A 16,174-nucleotide genomic window follows, 5' to 3' on the forward strand; every position below is an offset into this window, starting at 1 on the left:
GAAGGGAAACTCCACACTCCAGATATCTTAAAATTACAAGGAAATTTAAGACTAGAAATGTTACAAACCTTGAAGAAAGGAAAATTGGAGAAAAGGAAAAAAGAATATAAGTATTCAGATAATTGGTTGGAACAAAGTAAGTTAAGAGATGTACGTAGAAAGCAGAAAAAGGATGATAGAAAGGATAAATTAACTGCAGCCGCTCTAGTCACTTTAGATGATGAGACGGTGGCCAAAATAAAACATAGAGAAAATAGACCACCAGCACCGCCACTATTGCCTGCCCCCATGCAACCCGTAGATAGAAGGGAAATAAAACAACCATCAGCTATGGGCACAATACCAAAGAAGCCATCAGCTCTTCCTTCTTCCCCCATTATAACTAGGAGTAGAGATCCTACGTTATACCCTGTGCGCGATCTAGCTACTGCTAAGGTTCGATGGCATCCGCGAAATGAAGGCATTGATATTGATAGTGAAGAGGAAGAAATAGAATTACAATGCCCCCTAGTGGAGGTGGCAAACCCTAATAGAGAGCCAGATGGAGGACCTGAAACAATGTTAGTCTATAGACCATGGACAGCTGAAGATAGAACGGCAGCATTAAAGGGAATACCTCCTGTTGATGAAGGGGTACCAGAATTTTGGACAGCAATATTGGAACTACAGAGCAGTTTCCACCTGAATGGTAGAGAAATGTTCCAATGTTTAAGACAGCTGTTCAATCATAAATGGGGAAGAGTAGCAGGAGACTTTACTGGTCATGGACCAGACAATCAACCACTTGCACATAATTCACAAGCTCTGCAACAGAGTATGCAGCAATTACATGGAAGGATAGAGACAGTGTTTATGAGACGAGCAGATTATGGCAGAATTGCACAATGCAAGCAAAAAGATGGAGAAGAGCCAGAGGATTTTATGGATAGGATGAGAGTGGTGTTTAGAGGGAATTCAGGAATTCCTCATAATGAGGAAAATGGAGGAGTTTATCAGCAACAGTTAAAACGTGCGTTCATCACAGGGCTAAAACCTGAACTGAAGAGATACATAGATAAACATTGGGTACATCAGAATACTGGTTCAGTGCAGCAAGCCCTAGAATATGCCCAACACGCCCATACAGCACAAAAACAGAAATCAGACGCAGTGTTTGCTGCTAATGATACTGTTGCAATAATACATATGAATCCTCCGGGGAGGGGAGGGTTCAGAGGAAGGTCACGAGGCCGAGGAAGGGGGAGAGGTGCTTTTAGGAGCAATCAGCGAAATTTATTACAGCAAGATAACACTTGCTGGACATGCGGAAAACTTGGGCACTTAGCTAGGCAATGTAGAACCAAGTTTATAAACAACCCAAATTCCACAGAGAATCAATGACAATTAGCCTGTGAACTATCAAAAGAGCCAGATAAGCTGCAAAAACAGGATGAGACAGAAGAGATAGATTTGCAAGCAGTTTGCCAACTGCTAGCACTAAAACAACTTGAAGAACTACCAAAACGAAGGCTTATTATAAATGGGAAAATATATGAGTGCCTATGTGATACCGGAGCCTGTAGAACAGTGTTAACCACTAGCCCTCCAAGGGTCACCTTTTCCTCGTCCTCCATAAATATCCGAACTGCAGGAGGCCAAGCCAAAAGTCATCAATTGACAAATCCAGTTAGCATAAAAGATGAGGAAACAGAGTTAGAATGTCACGCCCAAGTGCTAATAAGCCCTTCATGTCCAGTCAATCTGTTAGGAAGGGATCTTATGATACAAATGGGTATTAGTGTGATTGCAACACCCACTGGCATGAAGGCTATAGTAGAAAAGCAAACTTTCGTGATACATGGCATGTCAGCTCCACAGTATTATTGGTCCCTAGATCTGGGGGGGACAGCACAGACACGTGAAATATTGAGAAAAACTAGAGAAAAGCAGTCCCCTAAACAAACCCAGTTCATGCCTGACGATGCCTTACACGTCACTATGTGGTACAAAGGCACCCCAGGACCAGATTATGCCTATGACAAAACGTTTCATGCCCTTCAAGACACTTGTATCACCTTACAACATATATATGTTAACTCCACTACTGGCTTTTCTGCTGCTTCAGTCATCTTATCTAATAAACAACAGGCTGTGTTCAGAGGGGGAACACCACACGTATCTCTATCAAAACCACCTCAGATGCAGTGGAAGGATGTAGAGATGTTCTTACGAGATTCCATGCACAGTTACAATGACTACCAACCCGTACCTGGCTCCTTTTGGAGCTATGACAAAAAACACAATGTGTGGCGGTTTCCTTTGGGATGGAGAGTTCAAACCACTCTCACCACACACTTGCAGGACCCAACCTGACAAATTTTTCCAACCCTGGAGGAGGGATCATGTCCAGATCTAGATCGCCTCCCGGAAGGGTTGTGGTCGTCCTCCCCCACTGATGTAGGACTGGTAAAGGGGTTTCCACCTTACAAAGTAATTGTGAAATCAGAACACCGTCCGGTAGTTAGACAATACCCGTTAAAACCTGAAGCAGAGAAAGGTATAGCCCCTGTAGTGCAGGATATGTTGGCATCAGGAATATTGCGAGAGGCTCCTGAGGCCACTTGCAATACTCCTATCTTCCCCGTCCAGAAGGGACATACAGGGAAATGGCGCATGGTGCAGGATTTAAGACCAGTAAATGAAATAGTACAACATGCTGCACCAGATGTGCCTAATCCACACCTTTTGTTAAATTCCTTGTCCCCTGACAAGAAGTATTTTTCAGTAGTGGATCTGAGTAATGCCTTTTTCTCAGTACCACTACATCCTGATTCACAACACTTATTTGGTTTCACTTATAAAGGACATAAATACACATACACTAGACTCCCTCAAGGGTTTTCAGAAAGTCCACATGTATATATACAATGGCACTACGGTATTCAATGAGTTCCTGTAAAATACCGTCCCATAGTCAAGTGCTATTGTATGTAGATGATATATTAATTGCTTCAGATACAAAACAGCATTGCAAAGAAGCCACACTGTTAGTGTTACAGCATTTGTATGATACAGGACATAAGGCATCAAAACAAAAATTACAGTATTGCAGAGAGGAAGTTATATATCTTGGACATAAACTCTCCCAAAAAGGTCGATCGTTATTAGAAACTAGAAAACAGGCAATACAAGAGGCACCAAAGCCAAAGACTAAACAGCAAATGATGTCCTTCTTAGGACTTTGCAATTATTGCAGGGAATGGTTACCTGATTATGCTGCACTCGTTCAACCTTTACAAACCCTGATTTATGGGAAGGACATGGCACTGAAAGATAAAATTCAGTGGACAAAAGAAGGAGAATTGGCATTCACAAATCTAAAAATAATGTTACAAACTAATGTGACACTTGCTCTGCCAGATTATCAACAACCATTTACCCTATGTGTTGATGCAAATCAAGGGTATATGAAGGCAGTATTAACACAGCCATTCGGCGCAAAAGAGAGGCCATTAGCGTTCTATTCTAAACGATTAGATGCAGTGGCAGCTGGTTTTCCGCAGTGTTTGCAGGCATGTGCAGCTGCTGCAGAAGCAGTGAAATTATCAGCAGAATTAGTGTTGTGTCACCCACTCACTTTGAAGGTGCCACATTCAGTTTCTTTAGTTTTACTGCAGACGCCACTGCCATTCCTCACACATGTTAGACATCTGACCCTAGTCTCACTCCTGCTTTCACAGTCAAACATCACAATACAGCGATGTGGTCCTCTCAACCCTAGCACCCTTCTTCCGACAGCGGAAGATGGAGAGCCACATTCGTGCAAAGCAGTTGTGGAAGAACAAACCAAACCAAGAGCAGATATTTTACAGACCCCAATACCAGATTCAACGGTTGTTTTTGTAGATGGATCAGCATCAAAAAATGACATGGGGAAGAACAAGGTCGGATATGCTGTAGTTACATCTACTGAAGTGTTGGAGGCCAATGCACTTCCCCCTGCTTGTTCAGCACAAGTGGCTGAACTCTATGCTGTAATTAGGGCATGCGAGCTCTTCAAAAACAAGCCACTTACAATATACACTGATAGTCAATATGTGTTTGGAGCTGTTCATCACCATGCAAGAGTGTGGAAAAATAGAGGATTCAAGACATCGCAAGGAACATCTTTAACTCATACGAACCTATTACTCAGGTTGTTAGATGTTGTGCAATTACCATATTGCCTTGCGATATGCAAATGTAAGGCACACCAAACTGATGCTTCCGCAATAGCTAAAGGAAACAGTTTTGCGGACATGACGGCAAAAAGTGCTGCACAAAAACAACCTGCCTTAAATGTTACAGATGTCTTGTTGATAGATAGTGATGTACTATGTGATGCACAGACTCATGCACCTAAAACAGAAATACAGAGCTGGATTAAGAGAGGAGCAATACAACAAGGGAAAACTTATTATATGAATGACAAGCCCATCCTACCAAAAAATTTATACAAGACAGCTGCCTTAGTGAGCCATGGACACACCCATGTCTCAACAGGAGGGATGGTACATATTATCCAACAATACTTTTATACTATAAATTTTTCTGATTATGCAAAACAATTTTGTCGAGCGTGCTTAATTTGCTGTAAACACAATGCACAAGGCAACATAAGGCCAAAACGTGGCCAGTTTCCCGCAGCTGAATATCCATTTCAAATTGTACATATGGATTTCATTGAATTATCTTGGTCACAAGGGAAGAAGTACTGTCTAGTCATTATAGACACCTTTTCTAAGTGGGTAGAAATATACCCTGTAAAACACTGTGATGCAATGACCGTTGCAAAATGTTTGGTAGGCCATTATTTCCCTACCTATGGCATACCTCATATTATAAGATCGGACAATGGGACTCATTTTGTGAATCAAACCATGTCCCTTTGCTCACAAGCACTCGGGTTTACGATCAAAAATCATTGCGCTTATCACCCCCAGAGCGCAGGCTTAGTGGAAAGGACCAACGGCACCATTAAAACAAGACTCAGAAAGACAGTGGAAGAGACAAAAAGACCGTGGCCAGAATGTTTGTCTCTAGTAAAATTATGGATGAGAATAACTCCCACTCCTGCAGGATTGACACCATTTGAAATAGTGTATGGTAGACCGTTTCCCTTAGCAACCGAAATGAGTGATATAGGAAAAGCAGACAGAGAAAATACGTTAGCCGATTGGATGCGTAAGCTATTATCATCACAACAAAAACATAACCCCAGTAGTCTGCCAGTAAATTCTGTTTCTGTTCAACAGGATAATCTGCAGCCAGGAGATTGGATCCTGGTCAAGGTCCTGTTGCGAAAGGATTGGAGCACACCCCGGTGGGACGGACCCTATCAAGTCCTGCTCACAACACCAACAGCGGTGAAAATAGCAGAGCGACCTTCCTGGATACATAAGAGTCACTGTAAGCCCATCAAGCCCGTATCAGAGACCTCTGTACCTTCGGAGTAGCAGTGGAAGTCCGCTACAAAGGCGCAGCAATCAATAGGATACTGACGTCTCAACCCGGTGAAGAAAACAGCTGATCTGCACTCCATTTAGAATGGCTCTGATTGGGTGGGGATGTGGTAAGGTAACTCTCGGTGTAATTCTCTTTATGGGAATTGTTGGTCTGCTTCTGCACTCACCAGAGCAGGTGTTTCGCCCACCTAGATGGACACATGATGGTTCCCACCTGAGACCTATCTCCACAAATGAGACCCATCCTTTCCTACAAAATTACTGGTACTGTTATGTTTATGATTCAGCAAAGAAAGACAATTTAACTAATTGTTATGTCTGTACCCACATGCCATCTCATGCCGATGGATTAACTATATATGGGAAACCTATGAATAAGTCACAAGCAAAGTGTGCTGCCTCTTTTGCAGGTGTAGGCTATCAGCATGATAATATAAAAATAAATGACACAGATCCATATACTGCTGGTTTGGATAATGGCGTATGTGCACAGCAGTTTTGGATCGATTTTGCTATAAAAGTGTCAAATATATCCTTACCTTTATCTGTCCACCTGAACATGGACCCTAAAACATTTAATCACTCAATGTGTTATGACCAAATGAACGGCACCCACCATATGGGGAACACCACCAACTGTGCCCAAATACTAGTACACGGAGAAGGTGCCCCGGTAAACATAAGTGGATTTAGTAATGGCACCTACTGGGTGCAAGGAGTAGCTTGGTTATGTGGACCCCGCGCATATTTCGTTTTGCCCTATAACTGGTATGGTGTGTGCGCTCCAATCTTTGTGTCAGACCATACTTTCCTGGTGTCACTGTCGTCTACACCAGCGAACCGCAGGCGCCGGTCCATCATAACTACAGCTTCTCTCCGTCCTCATGACAGTGTCTGGGGTTCAGATGTTCCCCAGGAGTTCAAACATTGGTCTACAGACCAGAAAGTATTAATGTCTCTTTTTCCCTGGGTAGGAACAGCAAAGAATACGTTACGATTAGAAACTATTGATTATCGTTTGGGGCTGTTCATAAATAACTCCATCATAATAAATGAGCAACAGAATGGAGAGATAGATGCTATTAAACAGATGGTCATTCAGAATAGAATGGTTTTAGACATACTTACTGCTGCACAAGGTGGTGTGTGCGTGCTCTTAAATAATACCTGCTGTACATATATTCCCGATAATGTGCACTCACCCAACATGACTACAGCCTTGGACCGTCTGCGAGAACTTCAAAAGATCATGACCTTAGACCCTCATGCTGGCCCCTCATGGTTGAATTGGTTTCTTACTGGGTCCTGGTGGCAGTTACTGCTAAAGTTCTCACTCCCCATTCTTGTTACATTATTATTTGTATGTTGTTGTTTCATTTGTATTATACCCTGCCTCCGTTCCATGATACAACATACTTTTAGTTCTGTTTTTCTGCTATACACTGCAGAAGAACGAATGGATTTACTAACCTTGTCTAGCCCTCTTAATAATGATGATGATGTGATCTGAATGACGGTTGTGCTGAAAGTGTTTTTGCAATTTGTACAATACTGATGCTTCTGATCATACTGTCATGATAAACAGGAGGGACTGTTAGGTTGAAGAAACTGTTATTAATCATTTGTTATCATTTCTGTATAATCAGCAATGAGTGTAAATATGTATATACATTATTTTGTTTTTCTTTACCTTCATACTTTAGATTATATTAGTTTACACGTATCCTGAGCACGTGTTTAAATAGTTGTCCACCTGAGTAAAACCAGAACTTCTTCTTCTCTCACAGTCTTTTCTTTGTTCTCACTCCAAGACCCCTGCCTCCCATTGACTATAAATAAAGGTGCCAAGGGGAACCACCCTTTGTAACACATTCCTTTGTAGCCTAGCATGCAGAGAGTGTGGTTACCCTTGTGCAAGTAAAACTCTAAGTGTGTTGTCTCGTGATTAATGGTGTGAACAGAGTTGGAGTGGAAAGCCTGTCGCTTTCTCCAACATATACTGTATTGTAGTTTGGTCCTGTGTGCAGGGTTGGAGTGGAAAGCCTGACGCTTTCTCCAACACTGAGTAGTTTGGTGAATGTTTGGTGTGGGTCCGGCGCTGCCGATTGGATGGTGGGGCTGCAGTGTGAGTCAGATAAAAAAAAAAAAAAAAACATTAGTAGGATGCAATGGGACCAACTGGCATGTATAGAGAGAGGCGTGTAATGCAAAAGGGCTGTTTTTGGTAGCGTCTCTCGCTTGCGGCCATACCACCCTGAACACGCCCGATCTCATCTGATCTCGGAAGCTAAGCAGGGTAGGGTCTGATTAGTACTTGGATGGGAGACCACCTGGGAATACCAGGTGCTGTAAGCTTTTCTCACTTTTACTTTATACAGGGGGCGCTCCACTTCACGATTAATTTAAATCTAGCACTCCCCTTCCATTTTACTATTTTATATATATATATTTTTTCTCTCTTTCATAAAGGCAGCTTTTAGAAACCGTTTTACTCTAAATACTTCCTGGTAATTCTAGGTGCTGTAAGCTGTTCGTGCCTTTATTCCACCAGGGCGCGATCTTCTCACAAACTTGAAGACTGTCACTCCCCATTCACGTTTTACAACTTATTGTTAATGATAAAGAGACAGCTTTTTACACACAGTTTTAAACAAAGTACTGATATAATTCCTCTTCAACTCACCGGTTTGTTTTCTATGCAAAAACCACTTGACCACAGAAGACTCGATATTATTGGCATAGCAAGGTCTGCTCTTCTCCTCCTTTCAAAACTCGCTAAAAGCTGTATTTAAAAGAGCAGGTTGGCCGGGGTAATTCACACCCTTCAATGCCAGATTAATGTTTAGGTTAGTGGGAATCACAGAGGAATTAGGGATGGAAACTTCTTTGCTGGTGGTAGAAGCGGTCTGGTGAATTTTTAGAGAGAAGAGGCCGTCGATGTTTGAATGTAGAAAATTGTTCTGGCTGCAGCCTGCAGTATGGACTTGTTGGTGTGTGTAGCTCCCAGTGTTCTGACAGCGCAACGTTTTGGGGAAGCATGTGATTCAGCAGCTACCAGTGGGCTTCGTGCAGCGGAGATTTTGTGGCTGTTAGCGGAGTTGATAACAGAGGGTCGTTAAGAGAAGCCTGCATGCAGTAGGCAAAGGAGTAATGTTTGCTGGCGGTGGACGTGCGGCGATTAACCTGTGCGGTAGTGAAAAGGAGTTAAAGAGAAGGAAGTGTGCGGATGCGGAAAGAATGGAATAATTGTGGTAGGCTGCCGGCTGAGTAGTTTGGTGAATGTTTGGTGTGGGTCCGGCGCTGCCGATTGGATGGTGGGGCTGCAGTGTGAGTCAGATAAAAAAAAAAAAAAAACATTAGTAGGATACAATGGGACCAACTGGCATGTATAGAGGCGTGTAATGCAAAAGGGCTGTTTTTGGTAGCGTCTCTCGCTTATGGCCGTACCACCCTGAACACGCCCGATCTAGTCTGATCTTGGAAGCTAAGCAGGGTAGGGTCTGGTTAGTACTTGGATGGGTGACCACCTGGGAATACCAGGTGCTGTAAGCTTTTCTCACTTTTACTTTATACAGGGGGCGCTCCACTTCACGATTAATTTAAATCTAGCACTCCCCTTCCATTTTACTATTTTAAATATATATTTTTTTTCTCTCTTTCATAAAGGCAGCTTTTAGAAACCGTTTTACTCTAAATACTTCCTGGTAATTCTAGGTGCTGTAAGCTGTTCGTGCCTTTATTCCACCAGGGCGCGATCTTCTCACAAACTTGAAGACTGTCACTCCCCATTCACGTTTTACAACTTATTGTTAATGATAAAGAGACATCTTTTTACACACAGTTTTAAACAAAGTACTGATATTATTCCTCTTCAACTCACCGCTTTGTTTTCTATGCAAAAACCACTTCGCCACAGAAGACTCGATATTATTGGCATAGCAAGTTCTGCTCTTCTCCTTTCAAAACTTGCTAAAAGCTGTATTTAAAAGAACAGATTGGCCGGGGTAATTCACACCCTTCAATGCCAGCTTAATGTTTAGGTTAGTGGGAATCACAGAGGAATTAGGGATGGAAACTTCTTTGCTGGTGGTAGAAGCGGTCTGGTGAATTTTTAGAGAGAAGAGGCCGTCGATGGTTGAATGTAGAAAATTGTTCTGGCTGCAGCCTGCAGTATGGACTTGGTGTGTGTAGCTCCCAGTGTTCTGACAGCGCGACGTTTTGGGGAAGCATGTGATTCAGCAGCTACCAGTGGGCTTCGTGCGGCGGAGATTTTGTGGCTGTTAGCGGAGTTGATAACAGAGGTTCGTTAAGAGAAGCCTGCATGCAGTAGGCAAAGGAGTAATGTTTGCCGGCGGGGGACGTGCGGCGATTAACCTGTGCGGTAGTGAAAAGGAGTTAAAAGGAAGGAAGTGTGCGGATGCGGAAAGAATGGAATAATTGTGGTAGGCTGCCGGCTGAGTAGTTTGGTGAATGTTTGGTGTGGGTCCGGCGCTGCCGATTGGATGGTGGGGCTGCAGTGTGAGTCAGATAAAAAAAAAATAAAAAATTAGTAGGATCCAATGGGACCAACTGGCATGTATAGAGGCGTGTAATGCAAAAGGGCTGTTTTTGGTAGCATCTCTCGCTTACGGCCATACCAACCTGAACACGCCCGATCTTGTCTGATCTCGGAAGCCAAGCAGGGTAGGGTCTGGTTAGTACTTGGATGGGAGACCTCCTGGGAATACCAGGTGCTGTAAGCTTTTCTCACTTTTACTTTATACAGGGGGCGCTCCACTTCACGATTAATTTAAATCTATCACTCCCCTTCCATTTTACTATTTAATATATATATATATATATTTCTCTCATTCATAAAGGCAGCTTTTACACACCGTTTTACTCTAAATACTTCCTGGTAATTCTAGGTGCTGTAAGCTGTTCGTGCCTTTATTCCACCAGGGCGCGATCTTCTCACAAACTTGAAGACTGTCACTCCCCATTCACGTTTTACAACTTATTGTTAATGATAAAGAGACAGCTTTTTACACACAGTTTTAAACAAAGTACTGATATTATTCCTCTTCAACTGACCGCTTTGTTTTCTATGCAAAAACCACTTCGCCACAGAAGACTCGATATTATTGGCATAGCAAGTTCTGCTCTTCTCCTTTCAAAACTTGCTAAAAGCTGTATTTAAAAGAACAGATTGGCCGGGGTAATTCACACCCTTCAATGCCAGCTTAATGTTTAGGTTAGTGGGAATCACAGAGGAATTAGGGATGGAAACTTCTTTGCTGGTGGTAGAAGCGGTCTGGTGAATTTTTAGAGAGAAGAGGCCGTCGATGTTTGAATGTAAAAAATTGTTCTGGCTGCAGCCTGCAGTATGGACTTGTTGGTGTGTGTAGCTCCCAGTGTTCTGACAGCGCGACGTTTTGGGGAAGCATGTGATTCAGCAGCTACCAGTGGCCTTCGTGCGGCGGAGATTTTGTGGCTGTTAGCGGAGTTGATAACAGAGGGTCGTTAAGAGAAGCCTGCATGCAGTAGGTAAAGGAGTAATGTTTGTCGGCGGGGGACGTGCGGCGATTAACCTGTGCGGTAGTGAAAAGGAGTTAAAAAGAAGGAAGTGTGCGGATGCGGAAAGAATGGAATAATTGTGGTAGGCTGCCGGCTGAGTAGTTTGGTGAATGTTTGGTGTGGGTCCGGCGTTGCCGATTGGATGGTGGGGCTGCAGTGTGAGTCAGATAAAAAAAAAAAAAAAACATTAGTAGGATCCAATGGGACCAACTGGCATGTATAGAGGCGTATAATGCAAAAGGGCTGTTTTTGGTAGCATCTCTCGCATACGGCCATACCACCCTGAACACGCCCGATCTCGTCTGATCTCGGAAGCTAAGCAGGGTAGGGTCTGGTTAGTACTTGGATGGGGGACCTCCTGGGAATACCAGGTGCTGTAAGCTTTTCTCACTTTTACTTTATACAGGGGAAACTCCACTTCACGATTAATTTAAATCTATCACTCCCCTTACATTTTACTATTTTATATATATCTATATATTTTTCTCTCATTCATAAAGGCAGCTTTTACACACCGTTTTACTCTAAATACTTCCTGGTAATTCTAGGTGCTGTAAGCTGTTCGTGCCTTTATTCCACCAGGGCGCGATCTTCTCACAAACTTGAAGACTGTCACTCCCCATTCACGTTTTACAACTTATTGTTAATGATAAAGAGACAGCTTTTTACACACAGTTTTAAACAAAGTACTGATATTATTCCTCTTCAACTGACCGCTTTGTTTTCTATGCAAAAACCACTTCGCCACAGAAGACTCGATATTATTGGCATAGCAAGTTCTGCTCTTCTCCTTTCAAAACTTGCTAAAAGCTGTATTTAAAAGAACAGATTGGCCGGGGTAATTCACACCCTTCAATGCCAGCTTAATGTTTAGGTTAGTGGGAATCACAGAGGAATTAGGGATGGAAACTTCTTTGCTGGTGGCAGAAGCGGTCTGGTGAATTTTTAGAGAGAAGAGGCCGTCGATGTTTGAATGTAGAAAATTGTTCTGGCTGCAGCCTGCAGTATGGACTTGTTGGTGTGTGTAGCTCCCAGTGTTCTGACAGCGCGACGTTTTAGGGAAGCATGTGATTCAGCAGCTACCAGTGGGCTTCGTGCGGCGGAGATTTTGTGGCTGTTAGTGGAGTTGATAACAGAGGGTCGTTAAGAGAAGCCTGCATGCAGTAGGCAAAGGAGTAATGTTTGCCGGCGGGGGACGTGCGGCGATTAACCTGTGCGGTAGTGAAAAGGAGTTAAAAAGAAGGAAGTGTGCGGATGCGGAAAGAATGGAATAATTGTGGTAGGCTGCCGGCTGAGTAGTTTGGTGAAGGTTTGGTGTGGGTCCGGCACTGCCGATTGGATGGTGGGGCTGCAGTGTGAGTCAGATAAAAAAAAAAAAAAGAACATTAGTAGGATCCAATGGGACCAACTGGCATGTTTAGAGGCGTGTAATGCAAAAGGGCTGTTTTTGGTCGCATCTTTCGCTTACGGCCATACCACCCTGAACACGCCCGATCTCGTCTGATCTCGGAAGCCAAGCAGGGTAGGGTCTGGTTAGTACTTGGATGGGAGACCACCTGGGAATACCAGGTGCTGTAAGCTTTTCTCACTTTTACTTTATACAGGGGGCGCTCCACTTCACGATTAATTTAAATCTATCACTCCCCTTCCATTTTACTATTTAATATATATATATATATATTTCTCTCATTCATAAAGGCAGCTTTTACACACCGTTTTACTCTAAATACTTCCTGGTAATTCTAGGTGCTGTAAGCTGTTCGTGCCTTTATTCCACCAGGGCGCGATCTTCTCACAAACTTGAAGACTGTCACTCCCCATTCACGTTTTACAACTTATTGTTAATGATAAAGAGACAGCTTTTTACACACAGTTTTAAACAAAGTACTGATATTATTCCTCTTCAACTGACCGCTTTGTTTTCTATGCAAAAACCACTTCGCCACAGAAGACTCGATATTATTGGCATAGCAAGTTCTGCTCTTCTCCTTTCAAAACTTGCTAAAAGCTGTATTTAAAAGAACAGATTGGCCGGGGTAATTCACACCCTTCAATGCCAGCTTAATGTTTAGGTTAGTGGGAATCACAGAGGAATTAGGGATGGAAACTTCTTTGCTGGTGGTAGAAGCGGTCTGGTGAATTTTTAGAGAGAAGAGGCCGTCGATGTTTGAATGTAAAAAATTGTTCTGGCTGCAGCCTGCAGTATGGACTTGTTGGTGTGTGTAGCTCCCAGTGTTCTGACAGCGCGACGTTTTGGGGAAGCATGTGATTCAGCAGCTACCAGTGGCCTTCGTGCGGCGGAGATTTTGTGGCTGTTAGCGGAGTTGATAACAGAGGGTCGTTAAGAGAAGCCTGCATGCAGTAGGTAAAGGAGTAATGTTTGTCGGCGGGGGACGTGCGGCGATTAACCTGTGCGGTAGTGAAAAGGAGTTAAAAAGAAGGAAGTGTGCGGATGCGGAAAGAATGGAATAATTGTGGTAGGCTGCCGGCTGAGTAGTTTGGTGAATGTTTGGTGTGGGTCCGGCGTTGCCGATTGGATGGTGGGGCTGCAGTGTGAGTCAGATAAAAAAAAAAAAAAAACATTAGTAGGATCCAATGGGACCAACTGGCATGTATAGAGGCGTATAATGCAAAAGGGCTGTTTTTGGTAGCATCTCTCGCATACGGCCATACCACCCTGAACACGCCCGATCTCGTCTGATCTCGGAAGCTAAGCAGGGTAGGGTCTGGTTAGTACTTGGATGGGGGACCTCCTGGGAATACCAGGTGCTGTAAGCTTTTCTCACTTTTACTTTATACAGGGGAAACTCCACTTCACGATTAATTTAAATCTATCACTCCCCTTACATTTTACTATTTTATATATATCTATATATTTTTCTCTCATTCATAAAGGCAGCTTTTACACACCGTTTTACTCTAAATACTTCCTGGTAATTCTAGGTGCTGTAAGCTGTTCGTGCCTTTATTCCACCAGGGCGCGATCTTCTCACAAACTTGAAGACTGTCACTCCCCATTCACGTTTTACAACTTATTGTTAATGATAAAGAGACAGCTTTTTACACACAGTTTTAAACAAAGTACTGATATTATTCCTCTTCAACTGACCGCTTTGTTTTCTATGCAAAAACCACTTCGCCACAGAAGACTCGATATTATTGGCATAGCAAGTTCTGCTCTTCTCCTTTCAAAACTTGCTAAAAGCTGTATTTAAAAGAACAGATTGGCCGGGGTAATTCACACCCTTCAATGCCAGCTTAATGTTTAGGTTAGTGGGAATCACAGAGGAATTAGGGATGGAAACTTCTTTGCTGGTGGCAGAAGCGGTCTGGTGAATTTTTAGAGAGAAGAGGCCGTCGATGTTTGAATGTAGAAAATTGTTCTGGCTGCAGCCTGCAGTATGGACTTGTTGGTGTGTGTAGCTCCCAGTGTTCTGACAGCGCGACGTTTTAGGGAAGCATGTGATTCAGCAGCTACCAGTGGGCTTCGTGCGGCGGAGATTTTGTGGCTGTTAGTGGAGTTGATAACAGAGGGTCGTTAAGAGAAGCCTGCATGCAGTAGGCAAAGGAGTAATGTTTGCCGGCGGGGGACGTGCGGCGATTAACCTGTGCGGTAGTGAAAAGGAGTTAAAAAGAAGGAAGTGTGCGGATGCGGAAAGAATGGAATAATTGTGGTAGGCTGCCGGCTGAGTAGTTTGGTGAAGGTTTGGTGTGGGTCCGGCACTGCCGATTGGATGGTGGGGCTGCAGTGTGAGTCAGATAAAAAAAAAAAAAAGAACATTAGTAGGATCCAATGGGACCAACTGGCATGTTTAGAGGCGTGTAATGCAAAAGGGCTGTTTTTGGTCGCATCTTTCGCTTACGGCCATACCACCCTGAACACGCCCGATCTCGTCTGATCTCGGAAGCCAAGCAGGGTAGGGTCTGGTTAGTACTTGGATGGGAGACCACCTGGGAATACCAGGTGCTGTAAGCTTTTCTCACTTTTACTTTATACAGGGGGCGCTCCACTTCACGATTAATTTAAATCTATCACTCCCCTTCCATTTTACTATTTTATATATATATTTTTTCTCTCATTCATAAAGGCAGCTTTTACACACCGTTTTACTCTAAATACTGCCTGGTAATTATAGCTGCTGTAAGCTGTTCGTGCCTTTATTCCACCAGGGCGCGATCTTCTCACAAACTTGAAGACTGTCACTCCCCATTCACGTTTTACAACTTATTGTTAATAATAAAGAGACAGCTTTTTACACACAGTTTTAAACAAAGTACTAATATAATTCCTCTTCATCTCACCGCTTTGTTTTCTATGCAAAAACGACTTCACCACAGAAGACTCGTTATTATTGGCATGGCAAGGTCTGCTCTTCTCCTCCTTTCAAAACTTGCTAAAAGCTGTATTTAAAAGAGCAGGTTGGCCGGGGTAATTCACACCCTTCAATGCCAGCTTAATGTTTAGGTTAGTGGGAATCACAGAGGAATTAGGGATGGAAACTTCTTTGCTGATGGTAGAAGCGGTCTGGTGAATTTTTAGAGAGAAGAGGCCGTCGATGTTTCAATGTAGAAAATTGTTCTGGCTGCAGCCTGCAGTATGGACTTGTTGGCGTGTGTAGCTCCCAGTGTTCTGACAGCGTGACATTTTGGGGAAGCATGTGATTCAACAGCAACCAGTGGGCTTCGTGCGGCGGAGATTTTGTGGCTGTTAGCGGAGTTGATAACAGAGGGTCTTTAAGAGAAGCCTGCATGCGGTAGGCAAATGAGTAATGTTTGCCGGCGGGGGACGTGCGGCGATTAACCTGTTCGGTAGTGAAAAGTACTTAAAGAGAAGGAAGTGTGCGGATGCGGAAAGAATGGAATAATTGTGGTAGGCTGCTGGCTGAGTAGTTTGGTGAATGTTTGGTGTGGGTGCGGCGCTGCCGATTGGATGGTGGTGCTGCAGTGTGAGTCAGATAAAAAAAAAAAAAAACAGGAGTAGGATCCAATGGGACTAACTGGCATGTATAGAGGCGTGTAATGCAAAAGGGCTGTTTTTGTTCGCGGCTCTCGCTCATGGCCATACCACCCTGAACACGCCCGATCTCGTCTGATCTCGGAAGCTAAGCAGGGTAGGGTCTGGTTAGTACTTGGGT

At 43.5% G+C, this 16,174-nt stretch overlaps 8 non-coding genes across 8 annotated transcripts in view; all 8 read left to right on the plus strand.

Moving 5' to 3' along the window:
* Window positions 1-7,719: 7,719 nt before the first annotated feature.
* LOC125732358 (5S ribosomal RNA) lies at window positions 7,720-7,838 on the plus strand. Its single transcript, XR_007391739.1, has one exon. It is a non-coding gene; the product is annotated as a 5S ribosomal RNA (ribosomal RNA).
* A 1,078-nt stretch (window positions 7,839-8,916) lies between these two features.
* LOC125736989 (5S ribosomal RNA) lies at window positions 8,917-9,035 on the plus strand. The gene has a single exon (XR_007396256.1). It is a non-coding gene; the product is annotated as a 5S ribosomal RNA (ribosomal RNA).
* A 1,071-nt stretch (window positions 9,036-10,106) lies between these two features.
* On the plus strand, window positions 10,107-10,225 carry LOC125736379 (5S ribosomal RNA). Its single transcript, XR_007395659.1, has one exon. It is a non-coding gene; the product is annotated as a 5S ribosomal RNA (ribosomal RNA).
* A 1,078-nt stretch (window positions 10,226-11,303) lies between these two features.
* Window positions 11,304-11,422, plus strand: LOC125733513 (5S ribosomal RNA). Its single transcript, XR_007392857.1, has one exon. It is a non-coding gene; the product is annotated as a 5S ribosomal RNA (ribosomal RNA).
* Window positions 11,423-12,501: 1,079 nt separating this feature from the next.
* On the plus strand, window positions 12,502-12,620 carry LOC125732993 (5S ribosomal RNA). Its single transcript, XR_007392353.1, has one exon. It is a non-coding gene; the product is annotated as a 5S ribosomal RNA (ribosomal RNA).
* Window positions 12,621-13,698: 1,078 nt separating this feature from the next.
* Window positions 13,699-13,817, plus strand: LOC125733514 (5S ribosomal RNA). Its single transcript, XR_007392858.1, has one exon. It is a non-coding gene; the product is annotated as a 5S ribosomal RNA (ribosomal RNA).
* A 1,079-nt stretch (window positions 13,818-14,896) lies between these two features.
* Window positions 14,897-15,015, plus strand: LOC125732994 (5S ribosomal RNA). Its single transcript, XR_007392354.1, has one exon. It is a non-coding gene; the product is annotated as a 5S ribosomal RNA (ribosomal RNA).
* A 1,075-nt stretch (window positions 15,016-16,090) lies between these two features.
* Window positions 16,091-16,174, plus strand: part of LOC125730920 (5S ribosomal RNA) — a 119-nt gene continuing 35 nt past the window's right edge. Inside the window, exon 1 of the ribosomal RNA XR_007391213.1 lies at window positions 16,091-16,174. This exon is cut by the window's right edge and continues 35 nt beyond it. This is a non-coding gene — a ribosomal RNA (5S ribosomal RNA).

This window comes from Brienomyrus brachyistius, chromosome 2, assembly GCF_023856365.1.
Source record: "Brienomyrus brachyistius isolate T26 chromosome 2, BBRACH_0.4, whole genome shotgun sequence".
NCBI lineage: Eukaryota > Metazoa > Chordata > Actinopteri > Osteoglossiformes > Mormyridae > Brienomyrus > Brienomyrus brachyistius.